General features: G+C 39.7%; 1 protein-coding gene across 4 annotated transcripts in view; it reads right to left on the bottom strand.

Moving 5' to 3' along the window:
- The window catches only part of PLAC1 (placenta enriched 1), a 196,280-nt gene that overhangs the window by 130,716 nt on the left and 40,865 nt on the right, over positions 1 to 24,699 (bottom strand). The window contains exon 1 of one of the 4 annotated variants that reach the window (XM_035287604.3): positions 15,735 to 15,868. The exons of 2 other annotated variants lie outside the window; for them this stretch is intronic. The gene's annotated coding sequence lies outside the window, so the exon portion shown is untranslated. Of the gene's footprint in view, positions 1 to 15,734; positions 15,869 to 24,699 lie in introns of those variants that run through there. One more of the 4 variants, XM_035287607.3, reaches the window with a different exon arrangement.

A 24,699-nucleotide genomic window follows, 5' to 3' on the forward strand; every position in this document is an offset into this window, starting at 1 on the left:
CCAGAATGGTCTCGATCTCTTGACCTCATGATCTACCCGCCTCGGCCTCCCAAAGTGCTGGGATTACAAGCATGAGCCACTGCGCCCAGCCACTTACTATCATCTTAATCAAAGCCACTTCAATCTCATCCAGGCTACAACATTAGCCTCTGATATGGTTTGAATGGTTTTTGCCCCCTCCAAAATTTGTGCAAGAACTTAATCCCCAATGCAACAGTATTAAGAGCTGTGGTCTTTTACTATTATTATTATACTTTAAGTTCTGGGATACATGTGCAGAACGTGCAGGTTTATTACATAGTTATACACGTGCCATGGTGGTTTGCTGCATCCATCACCCTGTCATCTACATTAGGTATTTCTTCTAATGCTCTCCCTTTCCTAGTCCCCCACTCCCCAACAGGCCCTGATGTTTGATGTTCCCTTCCCTGTGTCCATGTGTTCTCATTGTTCAACTCCCACTTATGAGTGAGAACATGCACTGTTTGGTTTTCTGTTCTTGTGTTAGTTTGCTGAGAATGATGGTTTCCAGCTTCATGCATATCCCTGCAAAGGACATGAACTCATCCTTTTTTATGGCTGCATAGTATTCCATGGTATATATGTGCGAGGTGTGGCCTTTAGGAGGTGATTGCGTCATGAGGAGTCCTCCCTCATGAATGGGATTAAATACCTTCAAAAAAGGGCTTGACAGAGGGAGTTTGTCCCTTATTGCCTCTTTTGCCCTTCTGCCTAATGAGGACACAGTGTTCCTCCCCTTCAGAAAATGCAGCAACAAGGCAGCATCTTGGAAGTGGAAAAAAGGCCTTCATAGACAACAAGCTTGCCAGTGCCTTGATTTTGGACTTTCCAGTCTTCAGAACTGTGAGAATAAATGCCTATTGTTAAAAAGTAACTACGTGAGATGATGGGTATGTTAATTTGCTTCACCACGATAACCATTTTACTAACTGTACGTGTCCCACACATCATGCTGTAAACCTCAGATATGCAAAATAAAATTTATTTTAAAAAATTTTTAAATTTCTGTTGTTGGTAAATTGCCCAGTCTGCGGTACATTGTTAAAGCAGCACAAATTGACTAAGACAGCTTCTTAACTGGTCTTTCAGCTTCATATGTTGCTCTTCTACAGTCCTGACCCTGCACAGTAGCCAGTTATCTTGTAAAAAGTATATATCAGGTCTTGTTATCCCTATCCTGAAATCCCTTGATTTCAAATCATACTCAAGATCAAATAAAAATTCATTACAAGTCTACAAAACCCTGTCTCATCTAGCCCCTGTATAAATCATCCACCCCATCTCATATACACTCTCTTCTGCTAGCCATATACCAGCCACAGAGTCCTTTCTATTTCTTCAGTACACTAAGCTCATTCCTGCCTCAGTCCAGAAGTGTTTCCTCTGCCTAGAACACTCTCCTTCTGAACTTTCAGGTTCCTGCCTCCGAATTTTTCAGATTGTACCTCATATATCACTGCTCAGAGAGGTCTTTAGTGATTATCTCAAATAGACTAGTCTCCATCCCTCAGTTACCCTCTTTTTTATTGCTCTGTCTGATTGCCTTCATTATACTTATGATTATCTGAAATTATCTTGTTTACTTATATATTTACTTGTTTCTTCTCCCCTAACTCCATGAGAGCAAAAGCCTTGTCTATCTTATTTGCTACTATAACTTCAATATACTATTTCAGTACTTGACCCATAGTAAGGTGCTCAGTGGAAGTTCTCTTATCTAACCTCTTCATTTATTAGTCTCCTGATTAATTAACTCTTTCCATTCCTCCTGTAAAATACACTGTATAACATTATGAATGCTTAAGGAAGTCTTGGCCAGAGCAATAAGGCAAGATAAAGAAATAAATGGCATCCAAATAGGAAAAGAAGTCAAACTATCCCTCTTCACTGACAATATGATTCTACACCTAGAAAACCCTAAAGACTCCACTAAAAGTCTCCTGGAACTGATAAAAGACTTCAGTAAAATTTCAGGATCCAAAGTCAGTGTTCAAAAATCAGTAGATCACAAGGTCAGGAGTTCAAGACCAGCCTGGCCAATATGGAGAAACCCTGCCTCTATTTAAAATACACAAAATTAACTGGTGTGGTAATGTGTGCCTATAGTCCCAGCTGCTTGGGAGGCTGAGGCAAGAGAATTGCTTGAAACCAGGAGGCGGAGGTTGCAGTGAGCTGAGATCGTGCCACTGCACTCCAGCCTGGGCAACAGAGTGACACTCCACCTCAAAAAAAAAAAAAATCAGTAGCATTTCTATACACCAATAATGTCCAAGCTGAGAACCAAATCAAGATGCAGTTTCATTTACAATAGCCACAAAAAATACAATACCTAGGAATACATCTAACCAAGGACATTAAAGATCTCTACAATGAGAATTACTAAAACACTGCTGAAAGAAATTATAGATGACTCAAACTAATAGAAAAACATGCTATCCTCAGGAATGGAAGCATCAGTATCTTTAAAATTTCCATATTGCCCAACAGGATCTACAGATTGAGCAATATTCCTGTCAAATTGACAATGTCATTTTTCACAGAATTAGAAAAAAAACTATTCTAAAGTTCACATGGAACCAAAAAAGAGCCCAAATAGCCAAAGCAATCCTACACAAAAAGGATAAAGCCAGAGGCATCACATTACATGACTTCAAACTATATCATAAAGCCACAGTAATAAAAACAGCATGATACTGGTACAAAAACAGTCGCATAGACCAATGGAACAGAATAGAGAATCTAGAAATTAAGTCACACACATACAGCCATCTAATCTTTGGCAAAGTTAACAAAAATAAGCAATGGGGAAAGGAATCCCTATTCAATAAATGGTGCTGGGATAACTGTCTAACCATATGCAGAAGAATGAAACTGGATTCCTATCTTTTACCATATATAAAAATTAACTCAAGATGGATCAACAATTTAAATTAAAGACCACAAACTGTAAAAATTAAAAATTTTTAAAATTTTCTTCCTAGAAGAAAACCTAGGAAACATCATTCTGGGCATCTGCCTCGGGAAAGAATGTATGACTAAGTCCTCAAAAGCAATTGCAACAAAAACAGAAATTGACAAGTGGGACCCAATTGAATGAAAGAGCTTCTCTACAGCAAAAGAAACTATCGACAGAGTAAACAGACAACATATGGAATGTGAGAAAATATTCACAAACTGCGCAGCGTCCAACAAAGGTCTAGTACCCAGAATCTATAAGGAATTTAAATAATTCAACAAGCAAAAAACAAATAACCCATTAAAAAGTGGGCAAAAACATGAGCAGACACTTTTCAAAAGAAGACATACAAGTGGCCAACAAATATTTGAAAAAATGCTCCTTATCAATAATCACTAGAGAGATGCAAATCAAAACACAATGAGACCAGGCGCAGTGGTTCACACCTGTAATCCCAGATCTTTGGGAGGCCAAGAAAGGCAGATCATTTGAGGTCAGAAGTTTGAGACCAGCCTGGCCAACATGGTGAAACACCATCTCTACTGAAAATACAAAAATTAGCAGAGCATGGTGGCGCACACCAGTAATTCCAGCTACTTGGGAGGCTGAGGCATGAGAATTGCTTGAGCCTGGGAGGCATAGGTTGCAGTGAGCCGAGATCGTGCCACTGCACTCCAGCTTGGGTAATGGAGTGAGACTCTGTCTCAGAAAAAAAAAACCACAATGAGATACCATTTCACACCAGTCAAAATGGCTATTAATTAAAAAGTAAAAAAATACAGATGCTGGTGAGAGAAAAGGGAAAAAATGGAGAAAAGGGAACACTTATACACTGTTGGTGGGAATGAAAATTAGTTCAGCCACTGTGGAAAGCAGTTTGGAGGTTTCTGGAAGAACTTAAACAGAACTGGCATTTGTCCAGCAATCCCATTAATGAGCACATATCCAAAAGAAAATAAAATGTTCTACCAAAATAACACATGCACTTGCATGTTCACTGCAGCACAATTCACAATAGCAAAGACATGCAATCAATCTATGTGCCCATCAATGGTGTATTGGATAAAGAAAATGTGGTACATACACACCATGGAATACTATGCAGCCATAAAAAGGAAAGAAATCATGTCCTCTGCAGCAACATGGATGCAGCTGGAGGCCATTATCCTAAGTGAATCAATTAATGCAGGGACAGAAAACCAAAAACTGCATGCCCTCATTTATAAGTAGGAGCTAAACATCATGGACATAAAGATGGCAACAATAGACACTGCAGACTATTGGAGGGGGGAGGGAGAAAGGGGGGCAAGAGTTGAAAAGCTGTTGGGTACTATGCTTACTACCAGGGTGATGGAATCATTTGTATCCCAAACCTCAGCATCAAGCGATATACCCATGCAGCAAACCTGCGTCTGTAGCCCCTGAATCTAAAATAAAAGTTGAAATTATTTTAGAAAACATTGTGAATGCTTGAAGCTAGTAGACCTTCTCTAGGACACCAGTGAACTTTTGCTCACACCAGTTAAGTTGGATATTGACCAAGAGCCAATCATATTTGTTCCTAATCCTGTTAATGACAGTTTTGCTATGTAATTTAAATAAATATTCTGTAAACAGATGATATATGGGTATGAAAATAAAGAATTATTTCTATGGAAGTTGAATACTTTAGGGAGGTATAATAGAAAAGAACACAACCAAAAAAAAGGTATTAAATTGTGTATAGGCAAGATGGCCATAAAAGATTGAGGGAAATAACAATGATGGGAAGGCCACTGCGGTTAGCGTCTTTAGATCTTGATCCACTATTTAAAAATAGAAACTGTAAATTGAAAGCAATGCATAATGAATGTAGTCTAATGTGAAACAATAGGAATTCAGATTGAAGAAGCCCAGATCCTAAGATGAATAAAAATAAATACAAACCTAGACAAATCATAGTGAAAATAAGTAGAAAATTCTTAACCAAAGAGCAAAAACAGATTGAATTCAAAAACTAACATAAAAGATATAGACTGAAAATAGATAATAAATGATACACTTCCCATCAGCAGCAACAGAACTCAGAAGACAATGGAATAATATTTACAATGTTGAGGGAAAATACTCATTAGCTTAAAATTTTACATAGAGGAGTTATTCACAACTGAGGGCGATTAAAATGAGATCTTTCAACTAAGACTAAGAGAGTTTGTCAGTAATAAATCCTCAGCAAAAAAAAATATTAAATGATGTACATCAAGAAGAAAATTGAACCTAAGATAAAGGACTGGAGTTCAAAAAACAATGGAACAAAAAAACTTGGTAAACATATAGATAAATTTAAGTAAACCTCCACTGTAAAAAAAACAGGGTTTCCTTTGAGATGATGATGTTCTAAAATGGTGATAATTGATATCTCAATAAAGCTTTTTTTAAAGAAAACAAAAGAATCCCAATAACAATAAGATTACAATGACCAATTCTGGGGGTACTGAAGACAAAAATGGCCCAAAAATATTGCCCAACTATCCCAATTAAGATAGAAAGTAGAAGATTAGAGTTAAAACATATTTAGCTTATTTTATTACTCAAAGGATATATAGAAATATATCTCAATTTATCTTTATCTCCAAATGGAGCAATATCTCTATGCAATCTATCTTTTCTCTCTGGTTAATACCTTTAAAATTTTTACATACGCCCACAGACTGCACAAAAATTCAAGTTAATATATTCATTAACTTGAATTTTTGTGTGAATGCAGCCTGTGGGCGTATGTAAATTTTTAAAGGTGACCACTAAATGAACAGAAATACAACTTCCAAAATTTCAGAATAAGGCAGGGGAAATAAAAAAATTAATCAACTCAATCAAGGCAGAAAAAAATAAAAAAGAAGCAATGTAAAACACAGCAATAGAAATACAGGCTGGGCACGGTGGCTCATGCCTGCAATCCTAACACTTTGGGAGGCCAAGGCAGGCAGATCACTTGAGGTCAGGTGTTTGAGACCAGCCTGGCAAACATGGTGAAACCCCATCTCCATAAAAATACAAAAATTAGCTGGGCATGGTGGTACATGCCTGTAATCCCAGCTACTCGGGAGGCTGAGGCAGGAGAATTGCTTGAACCTGAAAGATGGAGGATACACAGAGCTGAGATCGCACCACTGCATTCCAGCTTGGGCGACAGAGTGAGACACCATCTTAATAAAAGCAAAACAACAACAGCAACAACAAATAAAACATAGTAATACAAATGTAAAATAAAATGAAAAAATAAATCTAAGCATAACAGAAATAATAAATACAAACATTAAAGTATAATATATACTTTTATATAATATTTATATGTAATATTTTAATATAATATAAAGTATTAAACATATTGCAAATATATGTATATATATATGGCCAGGTGCTGTGACTTATGCCTGTAATCTCAGCACTTTGGGAAGCCGAGGTGGGTGGTTCATGAGGTCAGGAGTTGGAGACCAACCTGATCAACATGGTGAAACACCGTCTCTACTAAAAAAATACAAAAAATTAGCCAGGTGTGGTGGTGTGCACCTGTAATCCCCGCCACTCAGGAGGCTGAGGCAGGAAAATTGCTTGAACCTGGGAGGCAGAGGTTTCACTGAGCTGAGATCGCATGCCACTGCACTCCAGCCTGGGCGATAGAGCAAGACTCCATCTCAAATATATATTAGAAAAAGGAAAAAATCATCATAATTGCAGATGATACGATTGCCTATAAAGAAAATGCAAGAGAATCTAGACACTATTAGAACTAATAAGACCATTCAACAAAAGTGCTGGATATATTAATATAAAAAATCATTATCAGTTCAATATACCAGAAACAATAAATTAGAATATGTAATTTTTTTTTTTTTGAGATGGAGTTTTGCTCTTCTTGCCCAGGCTGGAATGCAATGGCACAATCTCGGCTCACTGCAACCTCCACCTCTCGGATTCAAGCAATTCTCCTGCCACAGCCTCCTGAGTAGCTGGGATTACAGGCATGCACTATCACGCCCGGACAATAATGTATTTTTTGTAGGGAAGGGGTTTCTCCATGTTGTTCAGGCTAGCCTCAAACTCCCGACCTCAGGTGATCCACCTGCCTCGGCCTCCCAAAGTGCTGGGATTACAGGCATGAGCCACTGCGCCCGGCTAGAATATGTAGTTCTTAAAGAGGAGTGGTATCATCTAAAATACACATTATTAGCAAAGAGCTAGGAGCGTGAGCAGTGTGTGAGTAGCATTCCAAGAAACATCTTTTAAACAAGTACATGTAAGTGCTTTATTGAATGCATTACAGAGTGGTAATCATTTCCATTCACTGAATTAACACTGTTAACAACGTTGTATATATATATATATATATATATATATATATATATATACACACACAAACACAACAGTTCTATAAGATCTTTATGGAGAAAACTATTAAAATTTTTGAAAGTAATAAAAGATGATCTTATACTTCACTTCCAAGACAAGATGAAATAAAAGTACTTTTCCCTACTCTTTCTGCCAAGTACAGCTAAAAACCCTGAACATTATGTATAAGGCAGACATAAGATGACTCTGACAGGTAGAGAAAAAAGGGCAGACTGGGTAGGGACCTTGGGAACTGAGGCAATGTATTGGTGAGTTTCTTTTGCTCCCTTTTTGCCTCATATATACCAGACTGGGTACTAGAGAAGTTAACAATCCAGAAATACCAACAAGCACAGACAAAAAAAGCCCCAACATAAGCTTTCTCTCTCTAGCCAATGCATCAGAAAAAGAACAACCACATAGAACAGAACACCTTTAACAATAACTGCTCTCTACTCCTGGCAAATATCCACAGAAAAAAACCACTCCTATTCATGCCAGCAAAGGCTGAGTGGGGTGACTGACTTTTCCCACCTCCCTAGGCTGTAAGGAAGTATCCCAATCTCGTAGCCATTGTGGAGTCAGAGACAGCCAAGTGAGAAGCTGGAGCTTAATAACCCCTTCTCTCCACAGTGACAGTAGAGACCACACAGGGAGCTATATGTCCATCTCCAGTTGGGAGTAATGAGGTGGTGCCTCTTCTTCCACTATTGGAGCAGTGTCAGAGGAGGCCTCCTAAAACAGAAGATTTCAATAAGATCCAGTCTCATAACATAAATACCCAAAATGTCGAAGCTGAACAAAAAAACATTTATAATACCAAAAGCCAGGAACATCTCAATTTGAATGAGAAAAGATATTCAACAGATGCCAAAACTGAAATGACACAGATATTACAATCACCAGTCAACGATTTTAAAGTAGCCATCATAAGAACCTTTGAACAAGTAATTATAACACTTGAAACAAGAACAAAAAATCTCAGCGAAGAAAATAGGAGATAAAAGAAGAACCAAATGGAAATTTTAGAATGAAAAAACAACCAAAATTTCAAAACTTCAATGGATGGGCCCAGTAGCAAAATGGAGGAGATAGAGAGAAGAAACAGTAAACTTGAAAATACAAAAATAGAAATTACCAAGGACAAACAACAAAGAGAAAGTAGACTAAAAAAATATATATGAATAGAGCCTCAGGGATCTGTGGGACTCTAACAAAGTATTCATGTCATCAGAGTCACAGAAGGAGAGGAAAGAAAAGGTGAGGCTGAAAATGTATTCAAAGAAATCGTGGCTGAAATTTTCTCAAATGTGGCAAAAGACATAAGCCTACAGGTTCAAAAAGCTGAGCAAATCCCAAATAGGTTAAACCCAAAGAAATCAAGGCCAAAACACATCATGGTCAAATTTCTGATAGCAAACAACAGAGAAAAAAATCCTAAAAGTAGCCAGAGAGAGACTATTCTTTACTATAAGGGAAGAATAATCCCAATGACTGTAGATTTCTCATCAAAATCTGTGAAGGTTACAAGGACGTGACATGATATTCTTTAAGTACTGAAAGAAAAGAACTACCAGCACAGAATTCTACAACCAACAAAAATATCCTTCTTAATGAAGGGAAAATCAAGACATCCTCAGATGCAGGAATACTAACAGAATTTATCACTAGCAAACTAACATTTAAAGAGTGGCTGAAGGAAGTCTTCAAACAGAAATAGGTGACAGAAGGAATCCGAGCATCAGGAACAAGAAAGAACAAAGAAAGAACAAAAAATATGGATAAATACAATAGGCTGTCCTCTTCTATTGAGTTTTCTAAATTATGTTTGATGGTTAAAGCAAAAAGTAAAACACTGTTAGTTTTCTCAATGTATGTAAACAAAATATTTAAGATGATTATAAACTGGGGAAAGTAAAAGAATAAAGTTGCTGTACTTTTACAGGAAAAATGATGACACCAGTAGATTGCAATAAGTTATGTGTATGTCATGTCAGACCTAGAGCAACCACAAAAATGCTACACAAAGAGACAACTCTAAAAATCCTGTAGATAAATCAAAATGGAATTCTAAAAAATACTCATGTAACACAGAGGAAGGCAAGAAAATGAAAACAGAGTAATAAAAAAAGAGAGAACAAACAGAAACCACCCAAACCAGAAACAACCTCCAAAATGTCCCTCAATAAGTGAATGGGTATAACCAGCTATGGTACCTTCATACCATGAAAGAAAAGAACTGCCAGCACAGAATTCTATACCCAGCAAAAAATATTCTTCAAAATGAAGGGGAAATCAAGACATCCTCAGATGAAGGAAAACTAACAGAATTCATCACTAGCAGACTCAGCAATTAAAAAGGAGTAACTACTGACACACATGGCAACTTGCATGAATCTCCAGGGAAAGAAGAAAGGTAATCTCAAAAAGTCACATACTGGATTATTCCACTTATATAACATTTTTGAAATGACAAAACTGTAAAGGTGAAGACTAGATTAGTGACTTCTGGGAGTTAGAGACAGAGTGGGGTGGTAGCATAAAGGTAGCATAAAGAACATCTTTGTGGTGATGGAACAATCCTGTATCTTACACAAATCTACACCTGTGATAAAAATGGCATAGAATTTTATACACACATATTGTACTAATGTTGAATACCTAGTTTTGATATTGTACTCTAGTTATGTAAAATATAATCACTGGGAGAAAATAAGTGAATGGTACAGAGAGAGGGCTTCTGTACCATATTTGCATCTTCCTGTAAATTTATAATTATATTGAAATAAAAAGTTTAGAATAAAGTAACCTAAAAAGGAGAAATACGCCATGTTCATGTATGGGAAGGCTCAACACAAATATCACAATTCTCTTTAAATTGGTCTATAAATTCTATGCAAGTTCAACCAAAGTCACAACAGGATTTTTATGGATTTTGACAAAGTAATTTACACAGAAGATTTACATGGAGAGTAAGATTTAAAAAGAACAGTAAGGCATCAAGAATATACAAAACAATTGTGAAGAAGAGTAATGAAGGGCATATTGTTAAGGCTTATTATAATGTTATAGCAACTAAAGCAATGTAGGTCAGGTGCAGTGGCTCATGCCTATAATCTGAGAACTGTGGGAGGCCAAGGCAGATGGATCACTTGAGGTCAGGAGTTTGAGACTAGCCTGGCCAAAATGGCGAAACCCTGTTTCTACTAAAAATACTAAAATTAGGTGGGTGGGTGGCATGCACCTGCAGTCCCAGCTACTAGGGAGCCTGAAGCAGGTGAATCGCTTGAACCCAGGATCATGCCACTGTACTCCAGCCTGAAAGACAGAGCAAGACTCCATTTCAAAAAATAAAACATCGTAGTATTGGCAGATGGATAAACAAATAGACCAGTGGAATATAAAAAGGGCCTACAAACATCTCAGGTAAGTCTATAAGAACTAGGTATAGAACAGCAATTGATTATAAATCATGGAGGATATGATATAGATTATTTAATAAATGGTACTAAAATTATCCATGTGATAAAATAAACAATTAGATAACTTATTCAAACCCTACATAAAAATCAATTCAAGATGAATTAAAAATCTAAATGTTAAAAGCAAAATTTTACAAAGTTTTGATACAAATATATAATACCTTTATGACCTCAGAATAGAATAATTCATTAATCATACACAAAAAACTCTTAAATTGACAAAGGGCTGATATCCAGAATCTACAAAGAACTAAAACAGATTTACAAGAAAAAAAACAAACAAGCCCATTCAAAAGTGGGCAAAGGATATGAACAGACACTTTACAAAAGAAGACATACATGAGGCCAACGAACATATGAAAAAATGCTCATCATCACTGGTCATTAGAGAGATGCAAATCAAAACTACATTGAGATACCATCTCACACCAGTTAGAATGGTGATCATTAAAAAATCTGGAGACAACAGATGCTGGAGAGGATGTGGAGAAATAGGAACACTGTTACACTGCTGGTGGGAGTGTAAATTAGTTCAACCATTGTGGAAGACAGTGTGGCGATTCCTCAAGGACCTAGAAATGGAAATTCCATTTGACCCAGCAATCCCATTACTGGGTAAATATCCAAAGGACTATAAATCGTTCTACTATAAGGACACATGCACACGAATGTTCATTGCAGCACTGTTTACAATAGCAAAGACCTGGAAACAACCCGAACGCCCATCGATGACAGACTGGACAGGGAAAATGTGGCACATATACACCATGGAATATTATGCAGCCATCAAAACGATGAGTTCGTGTCCTTTGTAGGGACATGGATGAACCTGGAGATCATCATTCTCAGCAAACTGACACAAGAACAGAAAATAAAATACCGCATGTTCTCACTCATAGGCTGATGTTAAACAATGAGAACACATGGACACAGGGAGGGGAGCACTACACACTGGGATCTGTTGGGAGGAATGGGGGAGGGACAGCGGGGGGTGGGGTGTTGGGGAGAGATAGCAGGGGGAGAAATGCCAGATATAGGTGAAGGGGAGGAAGGCACCAAATCACACTGCCACGTGTGTACCTATGCAACTATTTTGCATATTCTTCACATGTACCCCAAAACCTAAAATGCAATAAATAAATTTTTAAAAACTCATGAATTTTAATAGAAAAGATGGATAAATGTGACAATAAACATTATAATGTCTATAAGAAAAAATGACAGCATAAAGTTAAAGATAAGCTATACAGTAGGCGAAGACATTTGCCACACATATAATTGAAAAAGAATCAGCTTTTTAAGACATAAAATAAATGCTATTGGTCAATTTTAAAAGGCAATCAACACAATGGAAAAGGGGCAAAGAATATCAACAGACAACTGGCAGAAGGCACTGGAATGGTCTAGAAATATACACAAAAATACTTAACCTCACTAGTATTCAAGGAAATAAAAACAACAATAAAACAAGATACTATCTTTACTCATCAGACAGGCAAAAATTAAAACTCGAAAGTTGTTGATGGTATGGTGTCATGGCCGCTCATACACCACTGATGGGACTGTTATTTGGTAGAGCCACATTGGAGAGCAACCTGCCAGTACCCAGCAAAATGAAAAGTGTGCATGCTCTTTAACCCAGAAATCTTACTTTCTAAAAGGTATGTCCTCTATAGAAATTCCAATCCAGTGTGCAAAGACACGCATACCTCAGTGTTCATTGCCAAGTTGTTTCTAATACTAAACATTTGGAAATAAATATCCACCAAAGGAGGAATGAATAAATTAAATGTGACATGGTTGTACCATAGGTCACTGTTCAGCTGTAAGAATGAACTAGATCAATAGGCACCCACACGGACTGATCTCAAGAAGATAATGTGAAGTTTAAAAAAGTACAAAAGTGTATCATTGTTTGGAAGAAAACATACCAAATTAATGAAAATCAGTTGACTAGAGGCAGGAGATAAAGGGGGCTTCAACTTTTCCTGTAGAACTTTTTTTAATTGAAAAAGAATGGAAGACAAAGTAAATACAGTAGTAGTGTATTTCTCCTGTGCATGGTGAGAATACAAGTGTTTGCTATATTCTTTTCTGCACTTTCCTGTATTTTAAAAGTTCTCGATATAAATGAAAGGTGTGTTAAATACCCACTTTGGGAAACCGCTGTACTAAGATACTAATAACTCTATATGTTAACCTACCCAGAGGCATTTTTTATTTTTAAAGAAGGCTGCAATATTTAATCCAAAAGTTGAGGCACTTATGAAGTGTGGGTCTCCTAGGCAAAGCTTCAAAGGGTCTCGTTTTCCTCCTATGTACTAGTCCTACAATTTGAGTAGGTTGCCACCACTTTTGACACAATGATAGGTTTCCCTTAGGTTGGCAGCTAGGAGAAAGGGAACACTGAATTATGCTTTCATTCTTTATAAATAACTCTGTTTTTAAAACAACACCACATAAAATTTAGGGCAAGATTTATAGAAACACGGACACTTTAAGTGCAAATAAATTCCTTCAAATGTTATCAAGCTTTTATTCTGCCTTATTCATCAGCCTTGAGTAGATTTCACACAATTTAAATATTTCTTAGCTTGTCTGCAGAGTATCAAGGCTTGTCTGTGGCTTTGAGACCTCTACTCCCTTCACCCCAATCAACTCCACCAGTTGTTTAAACTGCTCAAATTTTTCTTCAGCCGCAGTTTTTTAAGTGAGAGTCTTTTTATTGCTTTGGGGATGTTCCTTTTCCTAGCCAGTGCTCAGAATTTTAACTATCTAACTATTCAATTTCTCTCTGTCTCTTTACATGGAGGAGAAACTGGATTTCTGTTCCACACAGTTTGGCAAAGGCTAGCAGGGAGTGAGAGATTACAGCCAGATGTACATCTGCATGTCAGCAGCAAGAAGGTCTGAGATGGTGCTTTTTCAATCAGAAGGGAGTAGTCATTTTCCCTCTCTCTAAGGAGAGGGCCTCCTCCCTCCCATCAGATATTTGGCTGCTAGATGTTCACTGATTAATTACTGAGGTTGCATCTACACACAATTGGTTTCCTTAACAATTCCAGCAGGCTTCCAGCTCATTCTTGAATGTGCTTCTTGTTTTTAAAAGTACTATCCTCTTTTCCTCCAGCATACATTTGAAAAAGAAAATGAAAACTAGTTAAACAGAGCAAACCATAGTCCATAAACATATAAAAAGGGATTCTACCACAATCTCTAATATTAGAAAATCCAGCAGCAGTGGGGAGTATTTTTAGGGGCAGGGAAGCAGTTCTAGTACCCTTCAAATCGGGACCCCAAGCTGATCGTTTATTCCATTTTCATGAAAGGTGTCATTTCCTGGTTAATCTCGAAATCCGTTTTATATTGGAAAGGTAAGGAAAAGTAGCACTCCTTCTCTGTACCCCAACAGCTCCCCGTACCCCATCTGACTTCCCAGTAAAAATAGCATATCAAGTTCATTATTAGTAAGTTTGTTTTTCTAGTTGGACTCATGACTGAGAATTTCCATCTGTTTCTCAAGACAGGTAGCTGTGGTCCCCAGTACAATCACTCCTTGAAACCTAATCTGGAAGCTACCTCTTGGGTCACATCCTCATTTTGAAGAAACTCAATGTGCAACACAGCCAGTGCTAGAATTACTTAATTCTGAGAAGTATAATTACAGGCTTTCCAAGACAGGTCAAATTCACAAGTATGGGTTGACAGCGGCTACTTAAACAGATCACATCTCTGTACTTGGGGAAATACTGGAAGCTGATAAACAAGCAGTAGCTCTGCATTACTGCCAATTAGATCTGCAAAATTTGGGGGCCAATCCAGCTGAAACTGTTTACTCCAGCTCTGAAAAGCCGCATCTACCCATCCTGCCTCTCTAGGTTCATCTCTTTCCACTCTCTGTGTAGGCCACTCAATTCTAAACTACGATAAAACTGACAGGTGATGTGCACATGCATGACACACTCCCATGAGTGTCCTTGGGGAACCTACTTGGCATGCCAGCTATTAATTGGGCCCTTTCCTCTAATTGTCATTAAAACAAACTGAACTGCAAGTGGGTGAGTGTTATGCTGTTATTATAAAGATAACCTTGAATCCACTCTACCGTACAACTAAAGTAAATTATTCAGCAACTTTGGTACATCAACTATTATCAGTAACAAATTCCTTGTGTCACACTTTCCAGCCAATCACAATTCATCAACTGTGGTTGACAATGGCTACCCTTGTCATACCAGTGACCATCTCCCTCATGCCTCTGCCCATGCTTTCCCCTCTGTTCCCCAAAGGTCCTAAACTCCATATGATAAGTCCACAAAAAAAGTCTGTTGATGGATTGAATAAATGAATGAATGAAGAGCTTCTGACCTCAGATAAGCCTCACATTGCATTGACAACACTCATACATTGGGCTGCAGCCATACACAGATGAAAAATAATATTCAGTTACGAATAGTAAAGTCCACTGTGATTATGGGCAATTTTCTTAACCAGAAAACATTGAGTAGTAAGATGCTTTGCAGCTGTACATTTTTATTAAAGGCTGTTTAAATAAACATAAAACATATTTGCCGGGAGAGGGTAAAAAGACAGATGCAAATTTCAGTCACAAAATAGGTACATTAGTTATTTTTTGCATTTGCTTTAAAATGTGCCCTAAAACAGCAATTACCCTTAGATGTCATATTTGACCAGCGATAGGGACCAGAAACAGTGACTCAATTTGGGCAGGAGTTCGCTAGGACATAATATGGCTACTGTGCCTGAAGTCTTTCTTGGTCATAAAAGCAGTAAGGAAGTATGACATAATGGTGTGATGGTAAATCACAGCCTAAGCCATTTTGGTTGGCAGAATTTGAAAGACAAATAAACATTACTTCAGGAGCAGAGAAGACGTGCCTAATTACCTCCGTGCCTAGGCTGGGATCCCTGCGGCTTGTGTCGTTCCTGGACTCAGGTGTGTCTACACGGCCAGGGTCCACGTGTACAGGGTCCGGATGGTCCCGTGAAGAGGTTGGTCTGCTAGGGATGTAGGGACTGGCAGCCCCACCTCCACAACCTCCTCTCCAGGGAAATCAGGCAGCTGGAACCGAATGAGAAGGGCAGCCTTGAGGGGCCCCTTGTAGCCTGGAAGGAGTGGGATTGGAGGAAGAGAAGAAGCTGGTCCCACCCACTCTGCCTTGGAAGTGGTGGGGAGTTGAAGAGCTGATTGCACTTGCAAATCTCTGCAATTTTTACCTCAGGCCAATCCAAATTACCTCCTCCTTCCCTCTTGTGGTCTCCCAGCCTGGCTATAGCTGTGGCCCAAGTGGGCTTTGGGGCTCACCTAGGGATGGCGCCTACTCTCCTTGCTTGTTGCATTTTCAAAGCTGAAAAGCCTCCAACTTTTGTATTTTTTGTTTTACACTGACAGCCCAGCATCCTCCTTTCCCTCCTCTCCTGCTTCTGTCTATATATCCCCCCATCCTCCTCCCTCTCACTCTCTCCCCTTCCCCTGTATGGAAACTGGCTGCCTTCTAATAATGGAGTAGAAAATAGAATCCCAGCCAGGTTTTCACCAGGGTACTGACCTGTCATGGCTTTTCTCCTACAAAGAGAAAGGCCATACCTGTCATCCATCCAAAATTGCAGCAAACACATATAACACAAAATTTCCCATTTCCCATTTTAACCATTTTAAGCGTACGAATCAGTACATTCACAATGTTGTGCCACCCGCCATCTCCAGAACTTTTTCATCTTTTCAGATAGAAACTCTGTACCCATCAAACATGAGCTCCCCATTCACCCCTTTCCCAGCCCCTGGCAACCCCCATTCTACTCTCTGTTTCTATGAATTAAACCATCCTAGAAACTTCATGTAAGTGGAATCATACGGTGTTTGTCTTTTTGTGACTGGCTTATTTCACTTAGCATAATGTCCTCCAGGTTCATCTGTGTTGTAGCATGCATCAGAATTTCCTTCCTTTTAAAGGCTGAATAGTATTCCATTGCATGTGTGTGCCACGTTTTGTTTGTCCAGTCATTTGCTGATAGACATTTGGGTTGTTTCCACCTTCTGAACTTGCCTTTGAACTGTGTAAACAATAGGAATGCACCCCCAAAGTGCTGAACATTTCAGGATGACAATGAGGTATCGCATCCTCCTCCCTCCATAATCCTCCTCTTTAATCATCACAACCCTCTGTGTATATTGATAACACAGATCTCCTGAAGCTATCTAGGGACAAAAAAAAAAAAAAGATAACACAGATCAGTTGCTAAGCACTTAGCACACTTCATGGTATTTAATCCTCACAACAATGCAGGGAGGTAGATGTTATCCTCGTTTGACAGAAGGTTATACTGAGACTCAGAAAAGCTAAGCAACTTACCCAAAGTCAAACAGTTGTAAGTAGCAGAGCTGAGATTTGAAACTCCCACTCAGGCTTGTCTGACTCCAAAGGCCACTCTAAACCACCATTCTAGTGCCTACCTGAAGCCCAGGAGTCCTTTGCCACCAGTCTCTCCTTGCTTCTGGTTTGGGGTTGGGTTGGTTTTTAAGACAAGTAGAGCTGGCTCTAAATACGGACAAACCATTGGCCACATGCGCCTGGATGGGTCCTTCAAATCCTCAAATCCCTGCCCACGGCCCCCACCTCCCCAACACACTGAGTTCTGAATCCATTCTACCTTGGACTACCGCTACTGAAACCGAGCAGAGAGCACTACTAAGATGCTGGGATTTGTTTTAACCTTGTTTGTCAATTAGCAGAAAGACTGACCTAGAAGACCGGGGACTTCATTTGTGTCCTTGGATCTGCAGCTCTTTCATAAGCTATTTGTTTCCCTCTCCTGAGGCCCTCTGTTCTTGTCTGCGTTGAATGGACTAATTAATTACAGAGAAGCCTGACATTTTGAAATGCTAGAAGAATTAAGCTAGAGGCTGTTGGCAGATGTTTACCTGTTAGTGTCTTAGATGCCTGAGTGGCGCGAGGTTCCACTAAGAGGAAGAAAACTTGAAGAATTCTGTGGCTGAGACTGGGGTGTGTGTGTTATGGAGGAGTGTCCTTGGAGGTGGGAGAAGACCCAGTGGGGCAAGAAGGTTGCAGACATAAAACACAAACGTCTCTGCCTCAGTTTTGCCAGGAGATGGCTGAGTGCACAGCTCGCTCTGACACTGCCCCAAAGGCCGGCCAGAGTGGCCATGCACATGCTGGTCCTCTGGGCAGCAGCAGGCCCAGCTGGGTAAACAGAAATGCAGGAGCAAAACAAGCCAATCAATCACAGCACAGCTCCAGCCGGCCCCAGTCCTCTCCTCCCCTTTCCTTTCCAGCTCCCCCGGGTCTCTCCAGCAAGCAAGTGGGCCCAGGTGGCCTTTGATCTGTCTCCTTTGCTCTTTACAAGGGGGAAATGTATCTATAGGAAGAGTGAGCTCAGCCCCACTTGCGACCCACCCCCAGGGTTCCTTGCGGGAGCCACAAGCTTCACACATTCAGCTGCTAATGGCAAAAAAGACAGGCAGACGTGGGATACTTGAAAAACTTAATGCTGGCTTATGGTTGGGAGGGCCTGGGGTGGTTGACCTTCACAGGGTTACAGAGATCAGTAGGGCATGTTCTCCTTCTCAAGCACTGGAGGATGGGCTGCAGCCTATACCATGCACACAGAGCCCTGTCAACACTGAGCTGAAACTTTGCCATTGCCCCTCTGCCCACACAGTGTCACGTTCCACTGGGCAAAGATCTTCTGACTGCTGTATCCCCACTGCCTAGAACCATGCTAACACAGAATTAGTGCCGATTAAATACCCTATTGAGTGAATAATGAAGTGGCATAACGTAACAGTTAAGAGGTTAGTCTCTAGAGTCAGACAGACTGGAATTCCAGACCACTTTGCCAATTTGACCTTGAGAAAATCTACTTACCCTCCCTTCACTTGGTCCCTTGTCTGTAAAATGAGAATAATAGTGCATAACAAGACCATTGTGGGAACAAAAAGAGATAATGCGTTTAATGCACTTAGCCAGTTCCTCAACCATAATAAGTCCTCAGTAAAATGATAGCAATTATCATTATCTTGTATACCAACTCCAAGCAACTGGCCCATGCTGCTGGGAGTGCTGGCCTGAGAATTCTGTGGTCTAAACCATACTCAGTGAAAAAGCGTACTTGCCCTAAAGCCTGCTATCGGTAAATATGGTAGAAATAGAAATGCACTTGCTGGGTACATGTGCATTCTGGGTAGATGGCCAAACTCAAACCATTTGGAGTAGTCTTAAAGGAGAAGTACACTGCGTACATATGATAACTAGCCTTTTTTTTTTGAGATAGGGTATTACCCTGTAACCCAGGCTGGAGTGCAGTGGTGCAATCTCAGCTCACTGCAATTTCTGCCTCCTGGGTTCAAGCTATTCTCCTGTCTCTGCCTTCCGAGTAGCTGAAATGTGTGTGCCAAAAATTAGCCCTGCTCATTTTTGTATTTCCAGTCGACACAGGGTTTCACCATGTTGGCCAGGCTGGTTTACAACCTCCTGACCATAAGCGATCTGCCTGCCTTAGCGTCCCAAAGTGCTGGGATTACAGGCATGAGCTATCACACCCAGTTAGACAAGTAGCTTTTATCAGCCACACATGTGAGGGTGAGGAAAGAACTTTTCCTTCAGTGGGGACTGTCCCCCAGAGTGAGATCTGCCTCCTAAAATCCTAGAGTCATTCATTAGCCCATTATATGCCTATGGGTTGGAAATAGCATTCTAATTCTTCATCAACGAGCCCTCAGTCTTGAGTCTGCTGTCAACAAAGAGACAGGCCCCAATGGGTGTCACTCCCCTATTCCTTAGGGGAGTCTTTGCTCTGTAAGCAGAATAGCTGCCTCACCATGTGCTTGTATTTGTCAAATGTCACACACTCTATTTCAAACATGTGAGATTTGACATCATGTGAGCAATATTGCACTCATTTCCAGCCCTATTTGAACTTCAAAGGGCATGTCAGCCACACCGGCCCTACCTAAATGTGTGACACTTTTGATCAACTGGTATGTGATGGCCAAGAAGACTCAGAGGCCCATGTGTAATTAGAAGTGGAGCCCAGAAAGGGAATTTTGATTAAAGGTAAATGAACTCAAGTCTTGGAAAGTTTGGGTTTAACTGGAAACACAAAGCACATGAGGTCAGAGCAAGTCTGAAATTCTCTATCTGAAAACACTCCAATGACATCACCTTGCATCTGCGAGTGTCCTCGGGGTCTGGAGAAGTGTAAGCCAGAAAGCCTCCCTGGAGAAAAAAAACTCCCCAGAACCTCTCCAGAGACTTATCTCCTAACAAAGATGTGGAGTGAACTGGGCTGCAAGGCATCCTGAGAGGGTGGAGGTATCACCTTTCTCTTCCCAATCCCTGATCCTGCTTCACCAAATAACAAATTTGCCCATGTGCATTACTTGAAAAGTACAGAAAGATCACCCTGCTCTCCGTAAGTACCTCCTTTTTGGACTTGAGTGAGTCACTTGACTTGAGTGAGTCAAGCTTTGGGGCTTGACATTCCTCACGTTCAGGGAATTTGGACGGGATAACCTAGGGAGGCTCTTAGCAAACAAGAACACGTGGCTCAAGCAAGTGGATGCCATCTGGCCAGTTAGTAAGGTTTGCCAGGCAAGGTACATCCAACAGGAAACCAATTATGAAAGTAATGTCAGGGCCTGCAGCCCCTCCTGGAGGAAAGAGATCTTAGAGATATCCTGGGTCCTGGCTACTTGAGGCCACCAGGGCCTGGATATAGCAGCAGAAAGGGGAGATTTGAATGCAAAGGAGATAAATGTTTATATTTTGCCTGGAGCCATCCTGGGCAGTTCTCTTCTCATAGCCCCCCTTCTCTAGCAGAAGGAGGGGACACACAGTTGAAAGATGGCCCTCTTCCTTTTCCATGCTTACCTCCCTTTCTTGCCAAATGCAGGAGGTACAAAAGGGGCCTGTGAATAATTGTATTGGACAGGCTACTGACTGGCTGCTGACTGATAAAGAATTCCTGATAGTCATTTTCTAAATAGAGGAGATTTCACCCAAACCCTTTTCACCTCGCACCTGGGCAAAAAATATTCAGAATAGCAAAATACATAGAGACAGGAAGCAGATTAGTGGTTGCCAGGGGGAGGGGAGAATGACTGCTTAGTGTGTGTGGGTTTCCTTTTGTCCTGCTGAAAATGTCTTGAAACTATAGTGGTGAGTATTGAGTTGTAGACTTTGAAATTGTTGAAATGGTGAATTTTGTGTTATGTATTTTATCACACAAATCCAAAAATCATCAACAAAATACTACTGAACTGAATCCAACAACAAATAAAATGAATTATGAACAATAACCAAATAAGATTTTTCCTAGGGATGCAAGGTTCCACATAAGAAAATCAGTCAATGTAGTACACGGCATTAATAGAATAAAAACTAACCTGTTCATCTCCATAGATACAGAACAAACATTTGACAAAATTCAATATTCCTTCATGATAAAAAAAACACTCAATAAGCCGGGCATGGTGCCCCATGCCTATAATCCCAGCACTTTGGGAGGCCAAGGCGGGCAGATCGCTTGAAGTAAGGAGTTTGAGACCAGCCTGGCCAACACGGTGAAACCCCGTCTCTACTAAAAATACAAAAATTATCTAAGTGTAGTGGTGGGCACCTGTAATCCCAGCTACTCAGGAGGCTGAAGTGGGAGAATTGCTTGAACCCGGAAGGTGGAGATTGCGATGAACAGAGATCAAGCCACTGCACTCCAGCCTGGGTGAGAGAGCAAGACTCCATGTCAATTAAAAAAATAAAAATAAAAACAAACAAAAAACCCCTCAATAAATAAGGAATAGAAAGTAACTTTTAATCTGGTAAAGAACATCTATGAAAAACCCACAACTAACATCAAATTTAATGGCATAAAACTGAAAGATTTCCCCCTAAGATCAGAAACAATACAAGAATGTCCACTCTCACCACTTCTATTCAATATTGTACTAGAAGTTCTAGCTGGGCTAAACAGTCAAGAAAAAAAATTAAAGGCATCCAGATTGGAAAGGAAGAAGGAAAAAAATCTCTATCTGCAGGTGGCATAACCTTAGTTAGAAAGTCCTAAAGAATCCACAGAAAACTATTAGAGCTAATAATCAAGTTCAGCAAGGTTGCAGGATACCAGAAAACACCGCAAATCAATTCTATGACTAAGCACTAACAATGGACAACTTGAAAATTAAATTAAGAAAACAATTCTATTTGCAATAAAATAATTAATTAACTAGAAATAAATTTACAAATGAAGTGCAAAACTTGTACACTGAAAACTACAAAACACCATTGACAGAGAACAAAGAAGACCTCAGTGACTGGAATGATGTTTCTCGTTCATCGATTAGAAGATTTAATGCTGCTAAAATGGCACTACTCCCCCAATTGCTCTACAGATTCAATGTAATCTCTAATAAAATCCCAGCTGGCTTTTTTTTCTTTGAAGAAATTGATGTGTTGATCTTAAAATGTACACAGCAATGTAACAGACCCAGAGCTAAAAGTGTAACAACTAAAACTAAAACTCAGAAGAAAACAAGTATAAATCTTCCTGACCTTGGATTAGGTAAGGAATTCTTAGGATGATAGGACAACAAACGCACAAGTGACAAAGGAAAACAAGAGAGAGATAAATTGGACTGTAGGAGAATGAATCACTTTTATTTTGTTGTTTGAAATAGAGTCTCACTCTGTCACCCAAGCAGGAGTGCAGTGTCATAATCATAGCTCAATGCAGCCTTGACCTCCTGGGCTCAAGCCATCCTTCCACTTCAGCCGCCTTAGTAGCTGGGACCACAGGAGTGCGGCACGACACCCAGCTATTTTTTTTTTAAATTTTTTGTAGAGATGGACTCTCACCATGTTGCCCAACCTGGTCTCAAACTCCTGGGCTCAAGTGATCCTCCTGCCTCAACAACCCAAAGTGTTAGGATCACAGGCATGAGCCACTTTGCCTGCCTAGCATGAAACACTATTGTACTACAAATTAAACCACCTAGAAAGTGAAAAGGCAACATGCAGAATGGGAGAAAATATTTGCAAGTCATAAATCTGATAAAGTACTTGTAACTAGAATATCTAGAATTCTCACAACCAAATGTTGAAAAAAAAAAAACCTAGTTAAAAATGGGCAAAGAATCTAAAGAGGCATTTCTCCAAAGATGATATACAAATAGTCAAAAAGCACATGAAAAGATCCTCAACCTAATTAGCCATTAAGGAAATGCATATCAAAACCACAAAGAGATACCTAGTGAAGACATCTATTAGGATAGCTATAATCAAAAAGATGGTTTGGCATGGTGGCTCATGCCTATAATCCCAGCACTTTGAGAGGCTAGGGCAGGAGGATCACTTGAGGCCAGGAGTTTGAAACCAGCTTGGGCAACATAGCAAAACCCCATCTCTGAAAAACATTTTAAAAATTGGTCAGGTGTGGTAGCACATACACCTTGTAGTCCCAGCTACTCAGGAGGCTGAGGATGGCTTGAGCCTAAGATTTTGAGGCTGCAGTGAGCTATGATTGCTGCCACTGCACTCGAGCCTTGGCAATAGAGTGAGAACCTGTTCTTAAAAAAAAGGCCAGGCTTGGTGGCTCACACCTGTAATCCCAGCACTTTGACAGGCAGGTGAACCACGAGGTCAGGAATTCAAGACCAGCTTGGTCAAGTGATGAAACCCCATCTCTACTAAAAATACAAAAGGTAGCCAGGCCTGGTGGCATGCACCATGTCTCAGCCATGAGAATTGCTTGAACCCGGGAGGTGGAGGTTGCAGTGAGCTGAGATCGCACCACTGCACTCCAGCCTGGGCAACAGAACAAGACTCGGTCTCAAAAAAAAAGTAAATAATAATAATAATAATAATAATAATAACAACAACAAGAAGTGTTGGCAAGGATGCAGAAGAATTGGAATGCTCATACATTGCTGGTGGGAATTAAAGGAGTACAGCTACTTTGAGAAAGTCTGGCATTTCCTCAAAATTTTATAGAGTTCCCATATGACCCAATAATTCCACTTTAAGAGAAATGAAAACATGTGCCCACCGAAAACCTTGTAAATCAATGTGCTCTTTTTATTGTTTTAGAGATGAGGTCTCTCTGTGTTACCCAGGCTGGGCTTGAACTCCTGGGCTCAAGTGACCCCCTTGCCTCAGTCTCCCGAGTAGCTGGGACTACAGGCACATGTCATTGCACCCGACATAAGTGAATGTCTATAGCATCACTATTCACGATAGCCAAAAGGTGGAAACAACTCAAATGTCCATCAACTGACAAATGGATAAAAAAATTTGGTATACCCATACAATGGAATATTATTCAGGTATAAAAAAGAATGAAATATTGATTCATGCTACAATGCGGATAAACCTTGAAAACATTCAGCAAAATGAAATAAGTGAAATAAGCCAGGCACAAAAGGCCGCATATTATGTGATTCCACTTACATGAAATGACCAGAATAGGCAATTCCAGAGGCAGAAAGATTAATGTTTGCCAGGGGTGGGGGCGGGGGTAAATGGAGAGTGACTGCTAACATGTAATGAGTTTCTTTTTGGGATGATGACAATATTCTGGAATTGAATAGTAGTGATGGTTGTACAACTTTCTAAATATACTAAAACCACTTAATCATATAGTTTAAAGGTGTGCATTCTGTGGTATGTGAATTATATCTCAGTAAAAAATGAAAAAAGTTATTTTTGTTGGGAGGTAACTCTGATTTTTGGTTTCTAGCCCAGAAGATGTTCATGGGATTACATGACAGTCCTATAATAAAACGTTTTCATTTTCTTCTTACTTATATAAACAAGTTTTTCGGCCCTCACATATATTTAA

This window comes from Callithrix jacchus, chromosome X (genome assembly GCF_049354715.1).
Source record: "Callithrix jacchus isolate 240 chromosome X, calJac240_pri, whole genome shotgun sequence".
NCBI lineage: Eukaryota > Metazoa > Chordata > Mammalia > Primates > Cebidae > Callithrix > Callithrix jacchus.